General features: G+C 32.8%; 3 long non-coding RNA genes across 4 annotated transcripts; 2 read left to right on the forward strand and 1 right to left on the reverse strand.

Annotated features, from left to right (window-relative positions):
- The first annotated feature begins 5232 nt into the window (after nucleotides 1-5232).
- LOC117687509 (uncharacterized) lies at nucleotides 5233-7367 on the forward strand. Its single transcript, XR_010707435.1, has 2 exons — nucleotides 5233-5380; nucleotides 6889-7367. It is a non-coding gene; the product is annotated as an uncharacterized lncRNA (long non-coding RNA).
- A 3236-nt stretch (nucleotides 7368-10603) lies between these two features.
- LOC136269869 (uncharacterized) lies at nucleotides 10604-19551 on the reverse strand. 2 transcript variants are annotated; one of them, XR_010707438.1, is made up of 3 exons: nucleotides 19430-19551; nucleotides 13710-13905; nucleotides 10604-10719 (listed from the first exon to the last, which is right to left on the reverse strand). It is a non-coding gene; the product is annotated as an uncharacterized lncRNA (long non-coding RNA). The 2 variants fall into 2 exon arrangements; XR_010707437.1 differs by lacking the exon at nucleotides 19430-19551 and having other exon boundaries at nucleotides 13710-15321.
- LOC136269868 (uncharacterized) lies at nucleotides 19499-21610 on the forward strand. Its single transcript, XR_010707436.1, has 2 exons — nucleotides 19499-19638; nucleotides 21132-21610. It is a non-coding gene; the product is annotated as an uncharacterized lncRNA (long non-coding RNA).
- The last annotated feature ends 1710 nt before the right edge of the window (nucleotides 21611-23320 follow it).

Genomic DNA, 23320 nt, shown 5'->3' on the forward strand with positions numbered 1-23320 from the left:
CATTTTTTTAACAAGTGTTCTCGTTATGTCAAACAGGGAAGATTTTATCCCTCTGCTCTCAAATCTGCTGAAACTAAGAAAGAGTTATATTACCTTTCATAGGAAATACATGTATTTCTATTGCCCTGCCGAAACTGTCATATCATCTTCTCATGCAATTATTCTGCATATTGATGACTTTATATTCTTTGTAATTTAAAGAGCTAGCCGCTATAAGCAAACATAAACAGTTTAGCATAAATTAAAATCGTTCATTAATTTTTAGCGAAATTGTCATTGTTTGATAGACAAGCCATATTTTTGTGTCAAGTTATGCATTTTGACAACAGTATCGCAAATTTACATCATCGTTATTTAGAGTCATTGAGACAAAAAGAGATTAACTGACCTTTTGCGAAACATTTATATGATTTTTTATTTAAAAAAAGTGAACACGTTTTCGTAAAATAAATGCATTCGTTAGGCGATTGTGATCTTTCAAAATGTTATATATCATTTATCATACTTTCATGTTAAATACTGAAATCTGATTGGTTTAGACGCAGTTGATAATCCGTTCTATTACCCTCAGCGTTAGCAACACACTTGGCAACGGGTAACACTATATAGATAGTGCCTATTTGGGAGGGTAACTGTAGAAATTGACACCCCGAGGGGTGTCAATATCAACAGTTACTCTCCCAAATAGGCACTATTTATTTTATTATATTGAATGTCTTTATTTGAAAGAAATTTGTATGCTTTTATATAGAAATGGAGTGAATTCTATGGCGAACCGTACGCGCATAATTCACGTGCATGTAACAATTCGTTGTGTTACCCGTTGCCAAGTGTGTTGCTAACGCTGAGGGTAATAGAACAGATTACCAACTGCGTCTAAACCAATCAGATTTCAGAAACATGAAAGTATAATAAAACGAATAGTTACATGCGCGTAAATTATGCGCGTACGGTTCGCCGTGAAATTCACGTCATTTCTATATAAAAGCAGTAAAAAATCTCTAAAATTAAGGCATTCAGTATAATAAAATAAATAGTGCCTGTTTCGAAGGATAACAGTCGCGTCGGTTGACATTTGTTTTCTCGGGGTGTCAATTTCAACTGTTACCCTCCCTAACAGGCACTATTTATATAATGTTACATGTTTTCTCGGGCGACATAACACTCCAGGGCTTTCCTGTCACCTTGGTTCAAATACTCTGGTCTGTCGCTCTTGAAGCCATGTTACATTAAGTGCAAATATTTACAGTATTCATAATTGCCCTTCATTTATCATCGGCCACCAAGTTAAGAATCCTTGATTCAATTATTTTAACTAACTCCACAATAATGTCTGCTCTCGAATAGTACTGAAGTCACAATACAATATTATAAGTCATAAATTTATGAATTGATTAATTTTCAACATAGGTTTATACAAAATGTTTTATATTCTATGCATCTAAATATTGGCCATTTCAAGTTTAACCCCCTCCCCCCTTTGCCCCCGACAGCAACTATTTCTCGAGGCGGCAATAAACTTGCTATATCGTCTAAATAGTCAGTTAATATGTATTTTTTTTTACATAGAACATAATCACAGAAGTATGATAAAAGTATATATTATTGTTTAGCAAAGTCAATAATATGTTATTAATTTCTGCAAAAGAGGCAGGTTGATTTATCAGTATATATATATATATATATGCTAACAAAATAAAATTGATTCAATTCAAACCAAATGTAAATATGTCGAACAGACAATAACTCATATCATGTCTAATTAGATATAAAAATATTAAGTAAGAAATTTTAATTCCACAGAAAGATGCGGCCGAAATTTCAAGATATTCTAAATGTATAACTTACTTAATGCATTTATTTGGACTACATGAATACCATTCCGTAGTAACTGACTTCACTCTTAGTTCCTTTTTAGGTTATTTTTCAAATTATCAATAAATATTCCTAAAACGATGAACGGAAGAAAATGTCCAGTTTGACCAGCAATCCCATTGGGAGTTCACATTTTGTTCTCGTTAGATTAAAATATTTAAAACACTCTGGTAAAACATTATTTTTTTGCATCTAACTTTTTTTTGTTTTTAGTTTTAATTGTGTTACAATAGCACACATTAACAAGCACATTTAAACTTCAAACGCTATGTATCAAACTGTTTCAGAATGGCCCTCGTAAGTTGTTAGAACTTATGTCATAATCATTTGTATATGTGTGTTATATATACAAGGGTTGTCCAAAAAGTTCGTGGACACGTGTAATTTTATTCAAAATAAAGGCGCATTTATCAGGAAAGTATTATAATATCTGAATATAGTGTATAATAATGCATATGTATAAAAATAAGAGCACTGTACGATTTCGGTTTATTTCTATGAAAAACATTCAAAACCACTTTAGTTTTATTTGAAATTTTATGACAAATATTTTGGTATACAATATGCATATATCAACCTGTTTAAAATAACGAAAACGCGATTGTCCACGAACTTTTTAGACAGCCCTCGTATATACATTAAACTATGTTCAAATCAATCAAATCTTCAGACTGTATATGTTGATATAATGTTTTAGAGAATAAAATTGTTTCGATATGGTAGTCTTGCATGAAGTTTTACTACTTCCAATGTACAATTGAATTTCCGTTCATCCTAATCCTAATTTCTCAGGGGGTAGTGGGAATTTGTTGTGGACAACATCATTTCCTTTTCTAGAATAAAAAGTCACCAAATGGAAAAAATTAACATCCCAACAAAATGGTTTTGTCAAGGGATGATGTAAAAAGTATTTTCAATGCAATGTATTGTGGTACAAGTTAATGTAGAAGAACTATTTAGAAAAGAAATAAGAGGTATAGACTTCGTTTATACTAACTTTTTCTTCAGCAATTCGTTAAAAGCCACAGCCTCCTCGAAAATCAAAGATAGTCAAACATTATTGCTCAAATTTCATGCATGCTGGTTGTTTACTATACCTAAACCGATGTTGTCTAAAGTTAGGTTATTTCAAAACTAACGCGAGATAATGATATTTATAAACACATGGCGGTTAATGTTACTTTTGAATAAAAACGCAATCCAAATTTTAAAAAAAAGCTATAACTTAGCACTAAACTGCATCAAAGTAATAGGTTGTGAAAAAGCTATGACCACTCGAATTAGATCTGACCACTTTTGGATGTCTAAGATCCTAAAACTGAATATAAATCTTATCTTTATGTTTAAGGTATCCCACTCGTCAATGTTCTTGTATGAAGAATATTTTGAGAAGTATATCATTGAAATCTGTAGACAAAACACTTAAAAATACAAAGGTAATGGGAGGTCAATGTTCATTCCTCTGAGTAATGGCCAATTTAATTTGACCTTTTTCAACCTAAAATGCGATTTCAGGATTTTAGGATTTGTTGTCAGTATTTTTGATTAAGCAAATTTATTTCTTCAAATATTGTTTTTAATTATGCAAAATGGTCCCACTGAATAGAGTGATTACGAAATTACTATGTACGAAGCTGCATAAATTTTTGTGTGACCTTTATGCACTTAAAAAAGACAATCTCTACAATTATATGTATCATTATATGAATATCATGATGTGATCAAGTGCGGTTGGTCGTGATCAAATTTGTCATAAAGAAGTTCGGGCTTCATTTGATTTGAACACCCCTATCTGTATTCGATCACCTCATAATACTCAAAGAATGATTCCTTATGCCTTAATTTAAAAAGATATTCATAAACAATACAACTTAAGTTGGAATAACACATCATCATTAAATGGCTGACCGCTGATCGAAACGACATTTCGTTTTATTAGATATAGGATTTTATAATTGAAACATGTAACTTACTCCATAGGCGAGTGGATTAAGTGTCGGACTTGTGATCCGTACATCCCGGGTTCAAATCCCGCGGGGTCTTTTGTTGTTACTTACTGAATAATCATTTTAGATATTCATATTTTGTCCCCAAACTGCAAATTTTTCGCTTATTTGACATTTATACCGTTTATATATCATTATATATTTCATTATCAAAAAAAATTCCTTTTAATTCTCGAGTGACTTTTTCCAGGTGTGCTATTCTACCTTAATGTTTATAACATTTTACATTCTAATCTAAACAAGATACGTTTAGTGAAATATCTGTTAAGGAGGCTTGATGGTCAAAATGTTAACCATCAAATTGATATAAAATTAAGATATGATTTGTTTACCAATAAAATACCGTTAACTAAAGAGCAACCCATAAATTTTGACTTTTCAAATAATTTGGTTATATTTATATATATTTTTTTTTCTACTAAAGAAGATCAATACTCTGTGAATATGGTCACGGCCATTAAGCCCTCTTAAAAGTTAAAAAATCTGTCTCATGATTTAAAATCAATCGATCTTTTTTTTATGTTTGGGTGGGGGGATAGGTGATCAGTTATTCATCCCTCAGTTCTACTATAGTTCAAAGCGTTTATTTAGTTTTTCATAAGAATAGTACATGCAACAGAGTTTGAAAAAAAATGCTTAAATTTTTTTATGTAAAAAAATGACCATAGGCGCTCCCCATCCAAATCTGAGAAATGCAAATATTTCTTCCTTTACGAAAAAAACAGTTTATGGATGCAATGTTTCAATACTTTAATTAAGATAGGGAGCGCACCTATCAAATAAAATGGCAGAAGAAGGGGTATTTTTAATTAACTAATTAAAGGAGCAAAACAATGGTGAGTTCGATGCAGCTGTATAGACAAATTTATTTTTGTTTAAGAAAAATATTCCTGATTAGTCGAACCCATAATTAAGTCGTACGCTAGACATTCTGACGACACCTTCGTCGACAAAACAATTTGACCACCTTAATTTATGTTAACACATTCCAATAATTTCTTTAGAATCAAACAAATTAGAGATATCAGAATCTGTTATTTATACGTGATTCAAACAATCTCGAAAGCCAGAAATAGACAAGTTTGAATGATTAACGATGCTTTTGGGTCTGAAATGTAACCAACAAAACCAAAAGTTGTTCTTTGTTTTTGATGTACCAAGAGAACATGCGTTTTTCGATTGCAATCCGCACCTGATCCCTTTATGCGTAGGGGACGTTAATTAAGACATTGTGTTTCTTCTTGTCTCGCTCTTTGCCATCTTTTGTTATAATACACTTTCTGGTCTCACCTTTTGTTTTGTTATAGAAAGTTCTCTATATAAAAGTCGCGCTCACGGTTACATTTCACTTCGTTCACAGAGCTGTAGAAGATGGTCAACTTCGGGTTGCAGTCAGCAATTTTGACGCTTTTATTTACAGTTGCGGCAACATATGATGACGTCGTCAAAGATTCGCTCATCCTGAAGCAGTATGATGGCCAACCAAGGAGTGAGGAACGGTAAGTTAACTACATAGTAAAAAATATATCTTTAAGATACTCTTTTAAAGATAAAGTATAACAATAAAATTTTTAAAAAGTCTAAAACAAGCCATGACTATTTAAAAAATGTTTTTCGTGTTCTGGTTAATTTACAGTTCAAATCTAATGACAATTTTTATCGAAAAGATAGAATAATTTCCTTATTACTTACTTAAGTGGCAAGACTAGATGACGAAATAAAGAGACAGTATGGTGCATCCTATTATAAACCAGACTTGAAAAAATCCAATCGGGTCCGGTATTTTTGTACTACTCATACATATATAAGCTTTCGGAAAATTAAATCAATTGATATATTTCATTTTAATAAAGAATTAATGATGGTCCATAAATAATTAAACATAGACATCGTAACGTGTTATGGAGATTCGCTTTCTTTCATACTACGTATGTGTATTAACAAATCAAATACCAGCAGGGCTTGCAAAGGTTCTCCTGGACAGGTTTGGTGTCTTTTTTACTTCAGGTAATAATTGTTCAAAAATTTTAAAATAACCAGAATTATCATTATTATATAAGTATGTATTTTGCGTTTTCTTTTTTCTTTTTAAAACTTTATCACAAGAGTTGCTATACAAACTAAATTCATTTTGTAAGTGGGGCTCGATCTTGAAAGGTTATTTGACATATTTATGTCTGTTTATATTAAAATGAACTGAAATTGGTATACCATTTATTATCTAAGGAGAAGGTGATGTGTTCGGTTTAGAGAGTCCTTATCACCCCGTATTCCATGACGACCGTTCTGGGGCGAAGATCTTGTAGTTTTCAGCAAGTGTCATATAATATAAATCAAAATCCACGTGGTACAGATAAACGATATAAACTGAATCCGATTTGTACGACCCTTCAATTTCCGGAAGCTCATAATTACATTAAACAGCTTTTTGAAAGAGATATTTTTGTACTTCAGTTGTCACAACCAACGTTAATTCCTTTTTCCTAACGATACAATGGGTAAATCACACATGTTTTTCAGCTGTGGTGTCTCAAATGAACATTTAGATTGGAATCTTACTAAAAACATGTCACCATATACTAAAGAAAAAAATTCTACAATACCGTAGATCCGGTAATTTTCGCAATGATTTAATTTTCGCTTTGTTCGCGATGTCTTTTGAATTGCAAGTTATTTGATACGCAGAAATTATATTCTGTATTATTTTCTATAAGGAGCTTTTTAAATCGCAAAAAATGACTGGCGCAAATTAAAAATCCTGCACATTTTCCCCATTTTCGCAAATTTTTTGATACGCGAAAAAAAACCCCGGATATACTGTATTCTAAAATGAAATTTATTTTTTCTATTTTTATTTTAGACTTTTCATGTCTTCAAGCTTTCGAGTTTTTCAAAAAAAAACAACAACAAAAAACCCGCATTTTAAGTATAAATTAATGTCTGTTTGTTGTGTAAATGATTTTTATTTCGTGCCACTTTGTTTAGACCGTTGCTTTGTCTTTGTTAGGAATCCCAAACATCTAGAACCACTCAATGACGACGACGACGGATCCAGTTTACAGTTCTGTGTATGCCCACGAAAACCCAGTGGTTGTGTCTGCGAAAAAGAATGGAGCATCCGTTTGTCAAAAGAGGAAATTGCAAAATTTCCAGACCATGGCCTCTTTCAACGAACAAATGAGCTAAATGGGAACGTAGAGCGTGGAGTCAATAACAAAAGAAGTCCCTACGACCACACAACACTGCCACCAGAAATAGAAAGATTGGATCCTGGGCATGTGCTCAGAATAATATACGTAAATCTAGAAACGGAGGAATTGAGACGCCAGTTTCTGGAAAGACATCGCAAATTTTTACAATGACGAGGTCGTCTTTCTTAATCATCAACTATAATATTCAACTTAAAAAAGGAATATTTATAGAATGGGGGTCACGTTGATTGTGTGCATAATAAACAGAAAACCTAATAAATATTATTTATTTGTACAGTGGTTTTTTTTTCACTTTCCATGGAACTTTATTGATTTATTTCTATCCAAACATAAATTTGCCAAACAGACAATGACTTAAACAAATGTAGGATATTTTTCTCAATTATTCTTACATACATGTATATAATCGGTTATAAACAAGAGGCCCGGGAACCACATCGTTCACCTTAACAATAATAGCCAAACTCTGATCAATTCAGCACTGCAATATCAAAATGAAAATATTATAACAATTTAGTACAGTAGACATAGTAGAGCTTGCGCAAAAGTTAAGAAACTGCCAACTTCTATCCAGTTATTTTTTTACGGTAAAAAAACAAGCTCCTTTTGTAGTTTAGTATTTGTAGGAAGATTTTTCTCTATTCGTATTCAAATATCACCCCTCCAATTTTTTCCAGAGAATCATGATTTGTTCTAACTTTAATCTATACAACCTGTGCTTTCACGTAAGTTTCAGCATTTTTTGACGGAATCATTTTTCAGAGGATTTTTAGATATTTTTTTCTTATCTTCCCATGTAAAACAATTGATCCCACCGGCCATTGTGGCCCCACCCTACCCCCGGGGTCATGGTTTGAACAAACTTAATTTACACACATGAGGATACTTCCCTGGAAGTTTAAGCTTTAAACGCAAATTGGTTTTTGAGAATATTTTTTAAAAATTCTCTATATTTAGTCTTATGTAAAATTTTCACCACAATTGCTTCCCCACCCTACTCCAGGGAGGCATGATTTGAACACACTTGAATCTACACTTCATGAGGATGCTTCCACACAAGTTTTATCTTTTTTTGGCTGATTAAATTTGAGGAGAAGATTTTTTAAGATTTTTATTCTATATATATTCTTACCAAAACTTGACCACCACCCCCATTGTTGCCCCACCCAACTCCCAGGGACCATGATTTAAACAAACTTAACTTTACACTATCTGAGGATGCTTCCACAAATTTTCAGCTTTTCTGTCCTTATTGTTTTTTTCCGAGAAAAACTATAAAGATTTTCTCTATGTATTGTTATGTAAAACTTTATATCCCATCTTACTCCAGGGGATCGTGATTTGAACAAACTATAATCTCCACTACGTCTGTTTGAGAATGCTTCCACACAAAGTTGAGCTTTTCTGGCCAAATGGTTTTTTGAGAAGAAGATTTTAAAAGACTTTCTCTATATACAGTACATGTATTCCTTTGCAAGTAATCATCCCCCATTGTGGCCCCATCCTAACGATTTAAACAAATTTCACTCACACTATCTGAGGATGTTTCAACACAAGTTCCAGCTTTTCTATCTTAATGGTTTTTGAGAAGAAGACTTTTGAACAATACGAACAAATTCTCAATAATTGTAAATTGTCTCCCCTTAAAAGAGGGTGAGACCCTTATTTAAACAAACTTGAGTCCGCTTAACCCTGTAATTGTTCGTGCCAACTTTGGTTGAAATCAACCCCGTGGTTCAAGAGAAAAAGATGAAATCGTGAAAAGTTTACGACACCGACGACAGACAACGGACAAATCTCACTTTAGCTTTCGGGTCAGGCGAGCTAAAAATTTACACTGTTCAATACCTAGAGTAAAAAGAGAAAGTTTAAAAAAAAAACAAAACTCTGTCTGTTATTCAAAAATAACGAACGGTAATAGCTGCCCAATCCTTCAGATAATGTATGGTAGCGACTGCCAACTTATTGTACCTGTACTTCTAGTAAGAACAATAATAATTTCTGTAAGTTATTTCGTAACCTTAAATGCCTTTCACGCTCTTTATAAAGTTAACTTTAATTTTAAAAAAAATTCTAAAAATTGAGAAAAAACATGTAACAATGCTTACTTCATAAAGTAACGCCATTACTGTTCTTTTCTCAGAACCATTCCCATCTCCATACCCAGAATACTAGTATTACATTTACGAACAATATTTTGTTAGCTTTGCAATCCTTTATCGCGAAGGGGAAATAAAAGAATCAACACAACAGCGGATCTGCGTTTCTTCAAATAACGATCAATAGCAGTGCGCACGCGTAAAGGAAGGGAACGATATGACCAAAATTGGAAATGTGCAGAAGCAAGCTATGATGTTTCATAAGTATTCAGAACGTTTTATGGTACATATTTGAACATGACACGCAAATCACTTAGAAGGAGACAAGGGTTTCTGCATCGTCCAATGAATCATTTCCTAACCTGCTTTGCAGAATCATACCGGGGTCTTGCGATTTTATCAGAAAGCAGTTCGAACACGCACTATACTGAAAGGTCATCGATTTTGCCAACATTCAGTAAGATTTAGAGACTGGCTAAGCGATTTAAACAAAATTACTCTATTAACATTACATTAGATATAATTACCTCAACAAATAGAGGCGCCCTGAGAGTCCTAAATTCCCAGTCTTATAACCTTCAAAATTTTACCATCCTAAACAATCTCAAGATATTGTTTATTCTCAAAAGATGTTTACTCTGATGTACAGGCTTTAGAGCATATTCGTCAAGATGAGTTTTAATGAAAATAAAAAGCCTCAAAAACTAGAAAAAAAGTTTTGGATGGCAAATAAGAGGTTCAAGTTACACTATTAAGCATGTATCACATGTATTGCTGTTGGGCTTATAAAAAAATTGTATGTGTTTAGGGTAACACTGATGAAAAAATTAGGTTAGGTAGGTAGGGATTTTTTTTAATTTTATCATATTTTTTCTGCATGAATCCTAAGAGTGTTTGTTTGTGTTATATTTAAAAACGGATTTTTTAATAGAAATAATATAAAATTCACAATCGGATAAAAACAGACATCTAAAAATGGTAGGATCGGGGCATTTTTGTAGGTTAGGTCGGGTTACCCTAAACACACAACCTTTTTTTTTAAAGCCTTGTCTGTGATCCCATTTCTGTCCGACAATTATAGTATACACATGATATTATAAACATCTAAAATTAAGCAAATCTCTATTATATGATAACAATATCCACGCACCATGTACAAAAACTATTCCAATATACATGTACTTAAAATAAACATTGCTGAGGAGTGGACATTACTGTAAACCAACTTTTATTCGCGTGCGAGAAATTTTCGCGAGGTTAATGAGAGCCTTATCGTCGTGAATGTTTCTCGCCGCGAACCAACCCTTAGTCTATAGTTTTTATAACAATACAGGTCTGGATAAGGCTTGGTCGCGAACATTACTGGTAGTCTTCACGAGCCAGTTAATTACACAAAAAAACTGCACTCATCTGTTGTTTCATGTTTTATTAAGCACATAGATCAAATACAACATATATAACAGTTGTGTTGTTTTCAGCGACAACACTTAGAATAGGTCTGGGCATCTCTCCCCTCACATCTTATCCCTAAAAACAATGCAAACACAACTTATTACTCTACTATAAATATATGACAAAACCAAACAAACTCCCCTTGATTATGAAAACATAACATTTTATAGAACAATATTTATGATCTTAGAAAATGAAAGTTATGACCTAAAAAGTATATTCAAAACATCTCTTTGTCAATGAAGCCTTAGAGAATGAAAAAAGTGGCCTTCATTTTGTTCCTACATTGCATAATATGTTTTACGGTGCGACCGTTGGGGCGAGCACAGCATGTGATCAAACAATCAATTATAATAAATCAATAAAAATAAAATTAACAACGTAAAATTTGAATGCAAAAAAATAAAACATACCTATTTTTCAGTAAATTTTCATTATTCATTGTTTATAAGATTTATTATAATTTATTTATTTATTAGTAGAACAGTAGTTTAATCTCAGATACAATGTTGTTGAATAATAAAGATTTTAATATATAAATATTCGTTGCACTGTATCTCCTCTTATAAAGTGATTGTAAGGTCAGTTTATCCCCCCCCTTTTTTTGGCAGTAGACATAAACAATTTTTCCTAAACCTACATATAAAACTGGACTCATCATAGAGCCCCCCCCCCCTCCCCCGCATGTTAAAAAAATAATATTTCATTTTTTTTTCAATTTACACATAGAAAATCGACTTATCATGTATTTGCCCCCTCCACTTTTAAAAAAAAAAAAAATGTTTTTTTATATTTTTTTTTATTTACGCTTATACAAATATTTGCTTATCATATTAAAAGAACATGGTGCCCCCCCCCCCCGCATGTTATATATGGAAGTGAAAACAAAGAAACCATTGAACTGCTAAAGAGCTGTCAGAAGGATTAGAATTTTCATGATTTTTTTTTTTTTGCTTGCAAAGATTTTTTGGATGAGGCTGCCATCCACTCACCCACCCCCTTTTAAAAAAGGGCGATGCTACATTGTACGTGTACGTTCCAGGAAATTACCGTAATTATAGTGAATAAAATAAATGTGAGCATTCATCCAAATGAGTGCAATTTACAACTGTTTCCTGTATCTGAAGAAATGTCTCTAATCTTCAGGTGTTCTTTAGCTTAGCCTTTGCAAGATTTTGAGAGGATTTTGCTCATATCAGCAGATTTACAATAACTTCAATTAGAGTAATTTCCCCTTATCAGTGCTTATTGTGACGTCAAAGCTGACGTTGGTTAAGTGTCGCCTGACTCTTCAAAACTCCCCTGAGAAAAAAAAATACGCGAAGTATACTGTTTTATTACTCAAAAAGCATGGTGTTCTTAAAATTACACATCTTATATGCTTCTAAAAAGTTTTAATTACTTTGATTCTCGTGAGAACGTGAGGTTGGAAACCATTGGTACTATGAATTGTGGGTCAAAATTTACTGACTCCGAAAAAATCTATCGGATCAATGTGTAAACCTTTGTGACGTCACTCGATTGTTTTTGATTAAGAGTGTACTGAGGTGAACTTTAGAGGTAGCACTGGCTGTATGTAGTATACATCGTTATTGTTTTTATTGTCTTGTTGATTCTCGTGAGAGTGTGAAGTGATAAAAATTGCCATGATTACAGAGAACTACTGGGACGATTAAAACAATGCATTACTGGTCCGATTTACTGACGCCAAAAAAATCCGTTGAATGAATGTGCGACTAGTCCGAATTTTCTATTCACACACGCCTTGCCGGTAGAGCTCGCTTCGCGCCGGCGCTGCGCGCCGGCGAGCTGCGCTCGCTATTAAAGGGCTATCAGATTACACTTGAACAACTGATGTTAATTAAATATCTGTTAAGAAGATGGGGGAATAAGATGGCGCAAATGTTCATTCGGTTTAGTAGTGAAATACAATTTTGAATTTATTTTTTCCAAATTAAATCTATTCAAATATATTATAGTACAAGTTTGCAAATGCACAATTTTTAACTATATTCAGTTTATAACAATAAATTTAACAAAAGATAAGAAAAAAAATATTGCCAGAAATTTTTGCGGTATCAAACCCTTAACATAAAAACCCTATATATTTAGAGTTAGCTTATGTCGGGTACTCTAACCACTGAGCCATTTCAGACATAACAAAGTAAGCTGTTTAAATATTATGTGTGACTTTGACCACGAGTTTAAGGACTTGTATTATTTTTTCAATACGTTCAATTGTTGGGATACAAAATGATATTTTAAATGTATAGTGGGTCATCTCTCCACGTTTTTTATTGATTGAAATCAGTTTGTTTTCCAACAAACCTTATTTGGACTATGAGAAAAATATGGAGCACAAACCCACTCTATGAATGAAAATGCCTTGAAGTTTTAAAAAATGACAGTATTTGCAGGTTTTGTTATGTATACGCCTGTTTGAGTCAACATATTTCAAGTATTGAACATGTTTATAGGTTAAAAATCAATAATACGTTAAATGTATATTGTTTTAAATTATTTTTAAAAAATATATCAGATTTATTGATATTTTAATTTTTCAGTAGCTTGTCCGATCATGTATGGGCATTCGTCAAGAAAAAATCCATAAAATTTAGATTTTAAATTTGAGGTTTTTTTTCTCCGTTTCTTTATATAGAACTTTAAATTTCTTCTGAAGGAGATCAATACAGTATAAAAATGGCCATCATCATTCAGCCCTCCTAACTACATCTTCTTGAATAGGTCAGGGTCATGTGACTCACTTAACATTTGAATTTCTGAACACAGAGAAATTAAAATAACCAGCTACTATATATACCAGTATTTGAGCATGTCATGTGACTTGCTAGTCCACATCAAACCTACCAATGATGTCCCTAACTACAGATAATCTACCAGTAACTTCTTTACTTGAAGAGATCATGTGACTTATGTATATACCGGTATGTCTATATTCAGCTGACTAATCATGTCCCTGACATTGGTCTATATTTGAATCCCTGACCACAGAGAAAATAAATTAACCAGCTACTATATATACTTGAACAGGTCATGTGACTTACTGGTCTATATTTAGCCGACCAATCACGTCCCTGACCATGGATATGAGGGCCTGATGGTCCTGGGGGGAGTCCAGGATCAGGTTGTGGAGCTTGGCCATGTAATTGTCTATTGTGTCCAGGGTAGGAAGCTCACTGGTGCCTGTATCAACCAATCAAAAACAACTCACTTGGTCCTCCTATACAGGGAAATGCTTTACTAAGACGATAATAAAAATAAACATTTAAGAGAGGTAAGTAAACAATCAACAGCAAAACCTAAATTATATTATTTCCTTTAAAACATTGTCGACAAAACCTAATATAATTGTACATGAAATGTCTATAGACAGGTAAAAGAGGTTTGTTTTCAATATTCGGTATCACTTTTTTCTGGCTATAACACGAAATTGAAGCCGAGTACCGTAATGAATAAATATTTGTTAACCAACGATTTTTCGTGGATTTCTTGTTCATTTGTTCTTAGATATCAAATGTTCTTTGATGTGCTATTCAGAAACAAATTATATAACATTTTTTATTAAGTGTTCTCGTTATGTCAAACAGGAGATGATTTTATTCCCCTGCTTTCAAATCTGCTGAAACACATCACAAAGATTTAATTATACTTTCATGTTAAATACTGAAATCTGATTGGTTTAGACGCAGTTGGTAATCCGTTCTATTACCCTCAGCGTTAGCAACACCCTTGGCAACGGGCAACACAACGAATTGTTACATGCGTGTAAATTATGCGCGTACGGTTCGCCATAAAATTCACGTCATTTCTATATAAAAACACAAAATTTTCTATGTACTGAAGACATTCAGTATAATAGAATAAATAGTGCTTCGCGTCGGTTGACAATGGTTTTCTCGGGGTGTCAATTTCAACTCTTACCCTCCCAAACAGGCACTATTTATATAATATATTACCTTTCATAGGAAATACATGTATTTCTATTGCCCTCCCGAAACTGTTATATCATCTTCTAATGCAATTATTCTGCATATTAATGACTTTATTTTTTTCGTAATTTAAAGAGCTAGCCGCTAAACAGTTTAGCAAAAATTAAAATCGTTCATTTTTTTTTTTAACGAAATTGTCATTGTTTGATAGACGAGCCATATTTTTGTGTCCAGTTATGCATTTCGACAACAGTAACGCAAATTAACGTCATCGTTATTTAGAATCATTGAGACAATTTGAAAAACAGATTAAATGACCTTTTGCTAAACGTTTATATGATTTTTTATTTAAAAAAATGAACACGTGTTAATGAAATACACTGGGAAGTTAAATAAATGCGTTCGTTAGCCGATTGTGATCTTTCAAAATGTTATACATCATATGTTACATGTTTTCTCGGGCGACATAACACGCCAGGGCTTTCACTGCAAAAGAGGCAGGTTGATTTATCAGTATATTTATGCTAACAAAAGAATATTCATTTCAAACCAAATGTGTATACGTTGAACAGACTTATATCATGCATAATTAGATATAAGAATATTACGTAGTTCGTTTTTAGGTTATTCTCCAAATTACTGTGGATACATTAGAATTCGTGGTGGCCCAATTTTCGTGGTTATCGTGGGTAGTCCTCCCCCACGAATTTACGTCCTCCACGAAAACACGTTCTAAAAGAGTTATTAAAACTGAAAACTAACACATCCACGAAATTTCATCCCCACGAATAAGCAAAAACCCAACAATCCACGAAAATTGGCCCCACGAATTTAAATGATTCCACAGTATTAATAAATATTCCTTAAACGATAAACGGAAGTAAATGTCCAGTTTGACCAGCAATCCCATTGGGAGTTCACATTTTGTTCTCGTTAGATTAAAATATTTAACACTCTGGTAAAACATTATTTTTTTGCATCTAACTTTTTTTTGTTTTTAGTTTTAATTGTGTTACAATAGCACACATTAACAAGCACATTTAAACTTCAAACGCTATGTATCAAACTGTTTCAGAATGGCCCTCGTAAGTTGTTAGAACTTATGTCATAATCATTTGTATATGTGTGTAATATATACAAGGGTTGTCCAAAAAGTTCGTGGACACATGTAATTTTATTCAAAATAAGGGCGCATTTATCAGGAAAGTATTATAATATCTGAATATAGTGTATAATAATGCATATGTATATAAATAAGAGCACTGTACGATTTCAGTTTATTTCTATGAAAAACATTCAAAACCACTTTTGTTTTATTTGAAATTTTATGACAAATATTTTGGTATACAATATGCATATATCAACCCGTTTAAAATAACGAAAACGCGATTGTCCACGAACTTTTTGGACAGCCCTCGTATATACATTAAAATATTTTCAAATCAATCAAATCTTCAGACTGTATATGTTGATATAATGTTTTAGAGAATAAAATTGTTTCGATATGGTAGTCTTGCATGAAGTTTTACTACTTCCATTGTACAATTGAATTTCCGTTCATCCTAATCCTAATTTCTCAGGGGGTAGTGGGAATTTGTTGTGGACAACATAATTTCCTTTTCTAGAATAAAAAGTCACCAAATGAAAAAACTTAACATCCCAACAAAATGGTTTTGTCAAGGGATGATGTAAAACTTATTTTCAATGCAAGGTATTGTGGTACAAGTTAATGTAGAAGAACTATTTAGAAAAGAAATAAGAGGTATAGACTTCGTTTATACTAACTTTTTTTCAGCAATTCGTTAAAAGCCACAGCCTCCTCGAAAATCAAAGATACTCAAACATTATTGCTCAAGTTTCATGCATGCTGGTTGTTTACTATACCTTAACCGATGTTGTCTAAAGTTAGGTAATTTCAAAACTAACGCGAGATAATGATATTTATTAACACATGGCGGTTAATGTTACTTTTGAATAAAAACGCAATCCAAATTTTAAAAAAAGCTATAACTTAGCACTAAACTGCATCAAAGTAATAGGTTGTGAAAAAGCTATGACCACTCGAATTAGATCTGACCACTTTTGGATGTCTAAGATCCTAAAACTGAATATAAATCTTATCTTTATGTTTAATGGGCCTCGTAAGTTGTTAGAACTTATGTCATAATCATTTGTATATGTATGTTATATATACAAAAAAGTATGTTCAAATCAATCAAGTCACCAGACTGCTTATGTTGATATCATGTTTTAGAAAATAGAATTGTTTTGATAGGGTAGTCTTGTATGCGGTTTTACTACTTCCAATGTACAGTTGAATTTCTGTACACCCTAATCCTAATTTCTCAGGGGGAAGTGGGAATTTGTTGTGGACAACATGATTTCCTTTTCTTGAATAAAAAGTCACCAAATGGAAAAAAAAATTAGCATGCCAACAAAACGGCTTTGTCAAGGGACGATATAAAAAGTGTTTTCAATGTAAGGTATTGTGGTACAAGTTAATGTAGAAGAACTATTTAGAAAAGAAAAAAAATGTATAGACTTCGTTTCTATTGACTTTTTCTTCAGAAATTCGTTAAAAGCCACAGCCTCCTCGAAAATCAAAAATAGTCAAACATTATTGCTCAAGTCTCATGCATGCTGGTTGGTTACTATACCAAAACCGATGATGTCGAGTTAGGTTATTTTAAAACTAACGCGAGATAATGATATTTATTAACACATGAAGGTTAGTTTTACTTTTAAATAAAAACGCAATGCAAATTTAAAAAAAAGCTATTACTTCGCACTTAACAGCATAAAAGTAAAAGGTTGCGAAAAAGCTATGACCACTCGAATTAGATCTGACCACTTTTGGATGTCTAAGATCCTAAAACTGAATATAAATCTTATCTTTATGTTTAAGGTATCCAACTCGTTAATGTTCTTGTATGAAGAATTTTTTGAGAAGTATATCATTGAAATCTGTAGACAAAACACTTAAAAATACAAAGGTAATGGGAGGTCAATGTTCATTCCTCTGAGTAATGGCCAATTTAATTTGACCTTTTTCAACCTAAAATGCGATTTCAGCCTGATTAGGATTTGTTGTCAGTATTTTTGATTAAGCAAATTTATTTCTTCAAATAGTGTTCTTAATTATGCAAAATGGTCCCACTGAATAGAGTGATTACGAAATTACTATGTACGAAGCTGCATAAATTTTTGTGTGACCTTTATGCACTTAAAATAGACAATCTCTACAATTATATGTGTCATTATATGAATTTCATGATGTGATCAAGTGCGGTTGGTCGTGATCAAATTTGTCATAAAGAAGTTCGGGCTTCATTTGATTTGAACACCCCTATCTGTATTCGATCACCTCATAATACTCAAAGAATGATTCCTTATGCCTTAATTTAAAAAGATATTCATAAACAATACAACTTAAGTTGGAATAACACATCATCACAAAATGGCTGACCGCTGATCGAAACGACATTTCGTTTTATTAGATATAGGATTTTATAATTGAAACATGTAACTTACTCCATAGGCGAGTGGATTAAGTGTCGGACTTGTGATCCGTACATCCCGGGTTCAAACCCCGCGGGGTCGTTTGTTGTTACTTACTGAATAATCATTTTAGATATTCATATTTTGTCCCCAAACTGCAAATTGTTCGCTTATTTGACATTTATACCGTTTATATATCATTATATATTTCATTATCAAAAAATTTCCTTTTAATTATCGAGTGACTTTTTCCAGGTGTGCTATTCTACCTTAATGTTTATAACATTTTACATTCTAATCTAAACAAGATACGGTTAGTGAAACATCTGTTAAAGAGGCTTGATGGTCAAAATGTTAACCATCAAATTGATATAAAATTTAAGAAATACCGTTAACTAAAGAGCAACCCATAAATTTTGACTTTCAAATTATTTTCTTATATTTTTATATTTTTTTTCTACTAAAAAAGATCAATACTCTGTGAAAATGGTCACGGCCATTAAGCCCTCTTAAAAGTTAAAAAATCTGTCTCATGATTTAAAATCAATCGATCTTTTTTTTATGTTTGGGTGGGGGGATAGGTGATCAGTTATTCATCCCTCAGTTCTACTATAGTTCAAAACGTTTATTCAGTTTTTCATAAGAATAGTACATGCAACAGAGCTGAAAAAAAATGCTTAAATTTTTTTATGCAAAAAAATGACCATAGGCGCTCCCCATCCAAATCTGAGTAATGCAAATATTTCATTCCTTTACGATAAAAATAGTTTATGGATGCAATGTTTCAATACTAAAATGAAGACGAGGAGCGCGCCTATGAAATAAAATGGCAGAAGAAGGGGTATTTTTTAATTAACTAAAGGACCAAAACAGTGATGAGTTCGACGATGTGCAGCTGTTCAGACGAATTATATTTTTGTTTAAGAAAAATATTCCTGACTAGTCGAACCCATTATTAAGTCGTACGCTAGACATTGTGACGACACCTTCGGCGACAAAACAATTTGACCACCTTAATTTATGTTAACACATTCTAATAATTCCTTTAGAATAAAATAAAAATTAGAGATATCAGAATCTGTTGTTTATTCGTGAATCGTACAATCTCGAAAGCCAGAAATAGACAAGTTTGAATGATTAACGATGCTTTTAGGTCTGAAATGAAACCAACAAAACCAAAAGTTGTTCTATGTTTTTGATGTACCAAGAGAACATGCGTTTTTCGATTGCAATCCGCACCTGATCCCTTTTTGCGTAGGGGACGTTAATTAAGACATTGTGTCTCTTCTTGTCTCGCCCTTTGCCATCTTTTGTTATAATACAATTTCTGGTCTCACCTTTTGTTTTGTTATAGAAAGTTCTGTATATAAAAGTCGCGCTCACGGTTACATTTCACTCCGTTCACAGAGCTGTAGAAGATGGTCAACTTCGGGTTGCAGTCAGCAATTTTGACGCTTTTATTTACAGTTGCGGCAACATATGATGACGTCATCAAAGACTCGCTCATCCTGAAGCAGGATGATGGCCAACCAAGGAGTCAGGAACGGTGAGTACACAGTAAAAAAAATATATCTTAGATACTCTTTTAAAGATAAAGTATAACAATAAAATTTTTAAAAAGTCTAAAACAAGCCATGACTATTTAAAAAATGTTTTTCGTGTTCTGGTTAATTTACAGCTAAAATCTAATGACAATTTTTATCGAAAAGATAAAATAATTTCCATATGACTTACTAAAGTGGCAAGACTAGATGATGAAATAAAGAGACAATATGGTGCATCCTATTATAAACCAGACTTGAAAAAATCCAATCGGGTCCGGTATATTTGTACTACTCATACATATATAAGCTTTCGGAAAATTAAATTAATTGATATATTTCATTTTAATAAAGAATTAATGATGGTCCATAAATAATTAAACAAAGACATCGTAACGTGTTATGGAGTTTCGCCTTCTTTCCTACTACGTATGTGTATCAACAAATCAAACACCAGCAGGGCTTGCAAAGGTTCTCCTGGACAGGTTTGGTGTCTTTTTTACTTCAGGTAATAATTGTTCAAAAATTTTAAAATAACCAGAATTATCATTATTATATAAGTATGTATTTTGCGTCTTCTTTTTTAAACTTTATCACAAGAGTTGCTATACAAACTAGATTCATTTTGTAAGAAGGGCTCCTTGAAAGGTTATTTGACATATTTATGTCTGCTTATATTAAAATGAACTGAAATTTGTATACCATTTATTATCTAAGGAGAAGGTGATGTGTTCTGTTTAGAGTCCTTATCACCTCGTATTCCATGATGACTGTAGTGGGGAGAAGATCCTGTAGTTTTCAGCAAGTGTCAAATAATGTCAATCAAAATCCACGTGGTACAAATAAACGATATAAGATGATTCCGGTTGGTACGACCCTCTAATTTCCGGAAGCTCATAATTACTTTAATTAGGTTTTTGAAAGGGATATTTTTGTACTTCAACTGTCACAACCAACGCGTTAATTCATTTTTCCTAACGATACAATGGGTAAATAACACATGTTTTTCAGCTGTACTGTCTCAAATGAACATTTAGATTGGAATCTTACTAAAAACATGCCACCATATACTAAAGAAAAAAAATTCTACAATACCGTAGATCCGGTAATTTTCGCAATTATCTAATTTTCGCTTGTTTCGCGATGTCTTTTGAATTGCAAGTTATTTAACACGCAGAAATTATATTCTGTATTATTTTCTATAAGGAACTTTTTAAATCGCAAAAAATGACTGGCGCAAATTAAAAATGCTACACATTTTCCCCATTTTCGCAAAATTTTGTGACACGCGAAAAAACCCCCCGGATATACTGTGTTCTAAAATGAAATTTTCTTTTTTCTTCTTTTTTATTGTAGACTTTTCATTTGTTCAGGTTTTTTAGTTAACCAACCCCCCCCCCCCCCCCGCATTTTAAGTAGAAATTAATGTCTGTTTGTTGTGTAAATGATTTTTTATTTCGTGCCACTTTGTTTTGGACCGTTGTTTTGTCTTTGTTAGGAATCCCAAACATCTAGAACCACCCAATGACGACGACGACGGATCAAGTTTACAGTTCTGTGTATGCCCACGAAAACCCAATGGTTGTGTCTGCGAAAAAGAATGGAGCATCCGTTTGTCAAAAGAGGAAATTGCACAATTTCCAGACCATGGCCTCTTTCAACGAACAAATGAGCTAAATGGGAACGTAGAGCGTGGAGTCAATAACAAAAGAAGTCCCTACGACCACACAACACTGCCACCAGAAATAGAAAGATTGGATCCTGGCCATGTGCTCAGAATAATATACGTAAATCTAGAAACGGAGGAATTAAGACGCCAGTTTCTGGAAAGACATCGCAAATTTTTACAATGACGAGGTCGTCTTTCTTAATCATCAACTATAATATTCAATTTAAAAAAGGAATATTTATAGAGAGAGGGTCTCGTTGATTGTGTGCATAATAAACAGAAAACCTAATAAATATTATTTATTTGTACAGTGTTTTTTTTTCACTTTCCATGGAACTTTATTGATTTATTTCTATCCAAACATAAATTTGCCAAACAGACAATGACTTAAACAAATGTAGGATATTTTTCTCAATTATTCTTAAATACATGTATATAATCGGTTATAAACAAGAGGCCCGGGAACCACATCGTTCACCTGAGCAATAATAGCCAAACTCTGATCAATTCAGCACTGCAATATCAAAATGAAAATATTATAACAATTTAGTACAGTAGACATAGTAGAGCTTGCGCAAAAGTTAAGAAACTGCCAACTTCTATCCAGTTATTTTTTTTACGGTAAAAAACAAGCTCCTTTTGTAGTTTAGTATTTGTAGGAAGATTTTTCTCTATTCGTATTCAAAAATCACCCCTCCAATTTTTTCCAGAGAATCATGATTTGTTCTAACTTTAATCTATACAACCTGTGCTTTCACGTAAGTTTCAGCATTTTTTGACGGAATCATTTTTCAGAGGAATTTTAGATATTTTTTTCTTATCTTCCCATGCAAAACAATTGATCCCACCGGCCATTGTGGCCCCACCCTACCCCCGGGGTCATGGTTTGAACAAACTTAATTTACACACATGAGGATACTTCCCTGGAAGTTTAAGCTTTAAACGCAAATTGGTTTTTGAGAATATTTTTAAAAAATTCTCTATATTTAGTCTTATGTAAAATTTTCACCACAATTGCTTCCCCACCCTACTCCAGGGAGGCATGATTTGAACACACTTGAATCTACACTTCATGAGGATGCTTCCACACAAGTTTTATCTTTTTTTGGCTGATTAAATTTGAGAAGATTTTTAAAGATTTTTATTCTATATATATTCTTGACCATGATTTAAACAAACTTAACTTTACACTATCTGAGGATGCTTCCACAAATTTTCAGCTTTTCTGTCCTTATGGTTTTTTTCGGAGAAAAACTATAAAGATTTTCTCTATGTATTGTTATGTAAAACTTTATATCCCATCTTATTCCGGGGGATCGTGATTTGAACAAACTTTAATCTCCACTACGTCTGTTTGAGAATGCTTCCACACAAAGTTGAGCTTCTCTGGCCAAATGGTTTTTTGAGAAGAAGATTTTAAAAGACTTTCTCTATATACAGTACATGTATTCCTTTGCAAGTAATCATCCCCCATTGTGGCCCCATCCTAACGATTTAAACAAATTTCACTCACACTATCTGAGGATGTTTCAACACAAGTTCCAGCTTTTCTATCTTAATGGTTTTTGAGAAGAAGACTTTTGAACAATACGAACAAATTCTCAATAATTGTAGATTGTCTCCCCTTAAAAGAGGGTGAGACCCTTATTTTAACAAACTTAAGTCCCCTTAACCCTGTAATTGTTCGTGCCAACTTTGGTTAAAATTGGCCCAGTAGTTCTAGAGAAAAAGATGAAATCGTGAAAAGTTTACAACACCGACGACAGACAACGGACAAATCTCAACTTAGCCTTCGGCTCAGGCGAGCTAAATAATTACAATGTTCAACACCTAGAGTAAAAATAGAAAGTTTAAAAAATTAAACCTCTGTCTGTTATTCAAAAATAACGAACGGTAATAGCTGCCCAATCCTTCAGATAATGTATGGTAGCGATTGCCAACTTATTGTACCTGTACTTCTAGTAAGAACAATAATAATTTCTGTAAGTTATTTCGTAACCTTAAATGCCTTTCACGCT

Source organism: Magallana gigas, chromosome 1 (genome assembly GCF_963853765.1).
Source record: "Magallana gigas chromosome 1, xbMagGiga1.1, whole genome shotgun sequence".
NCBI lineage: Eukaryota > Metazoa > Mollusca > Bivalvia > Ostreida > Ostreidae > Magallana > Magallana gigas.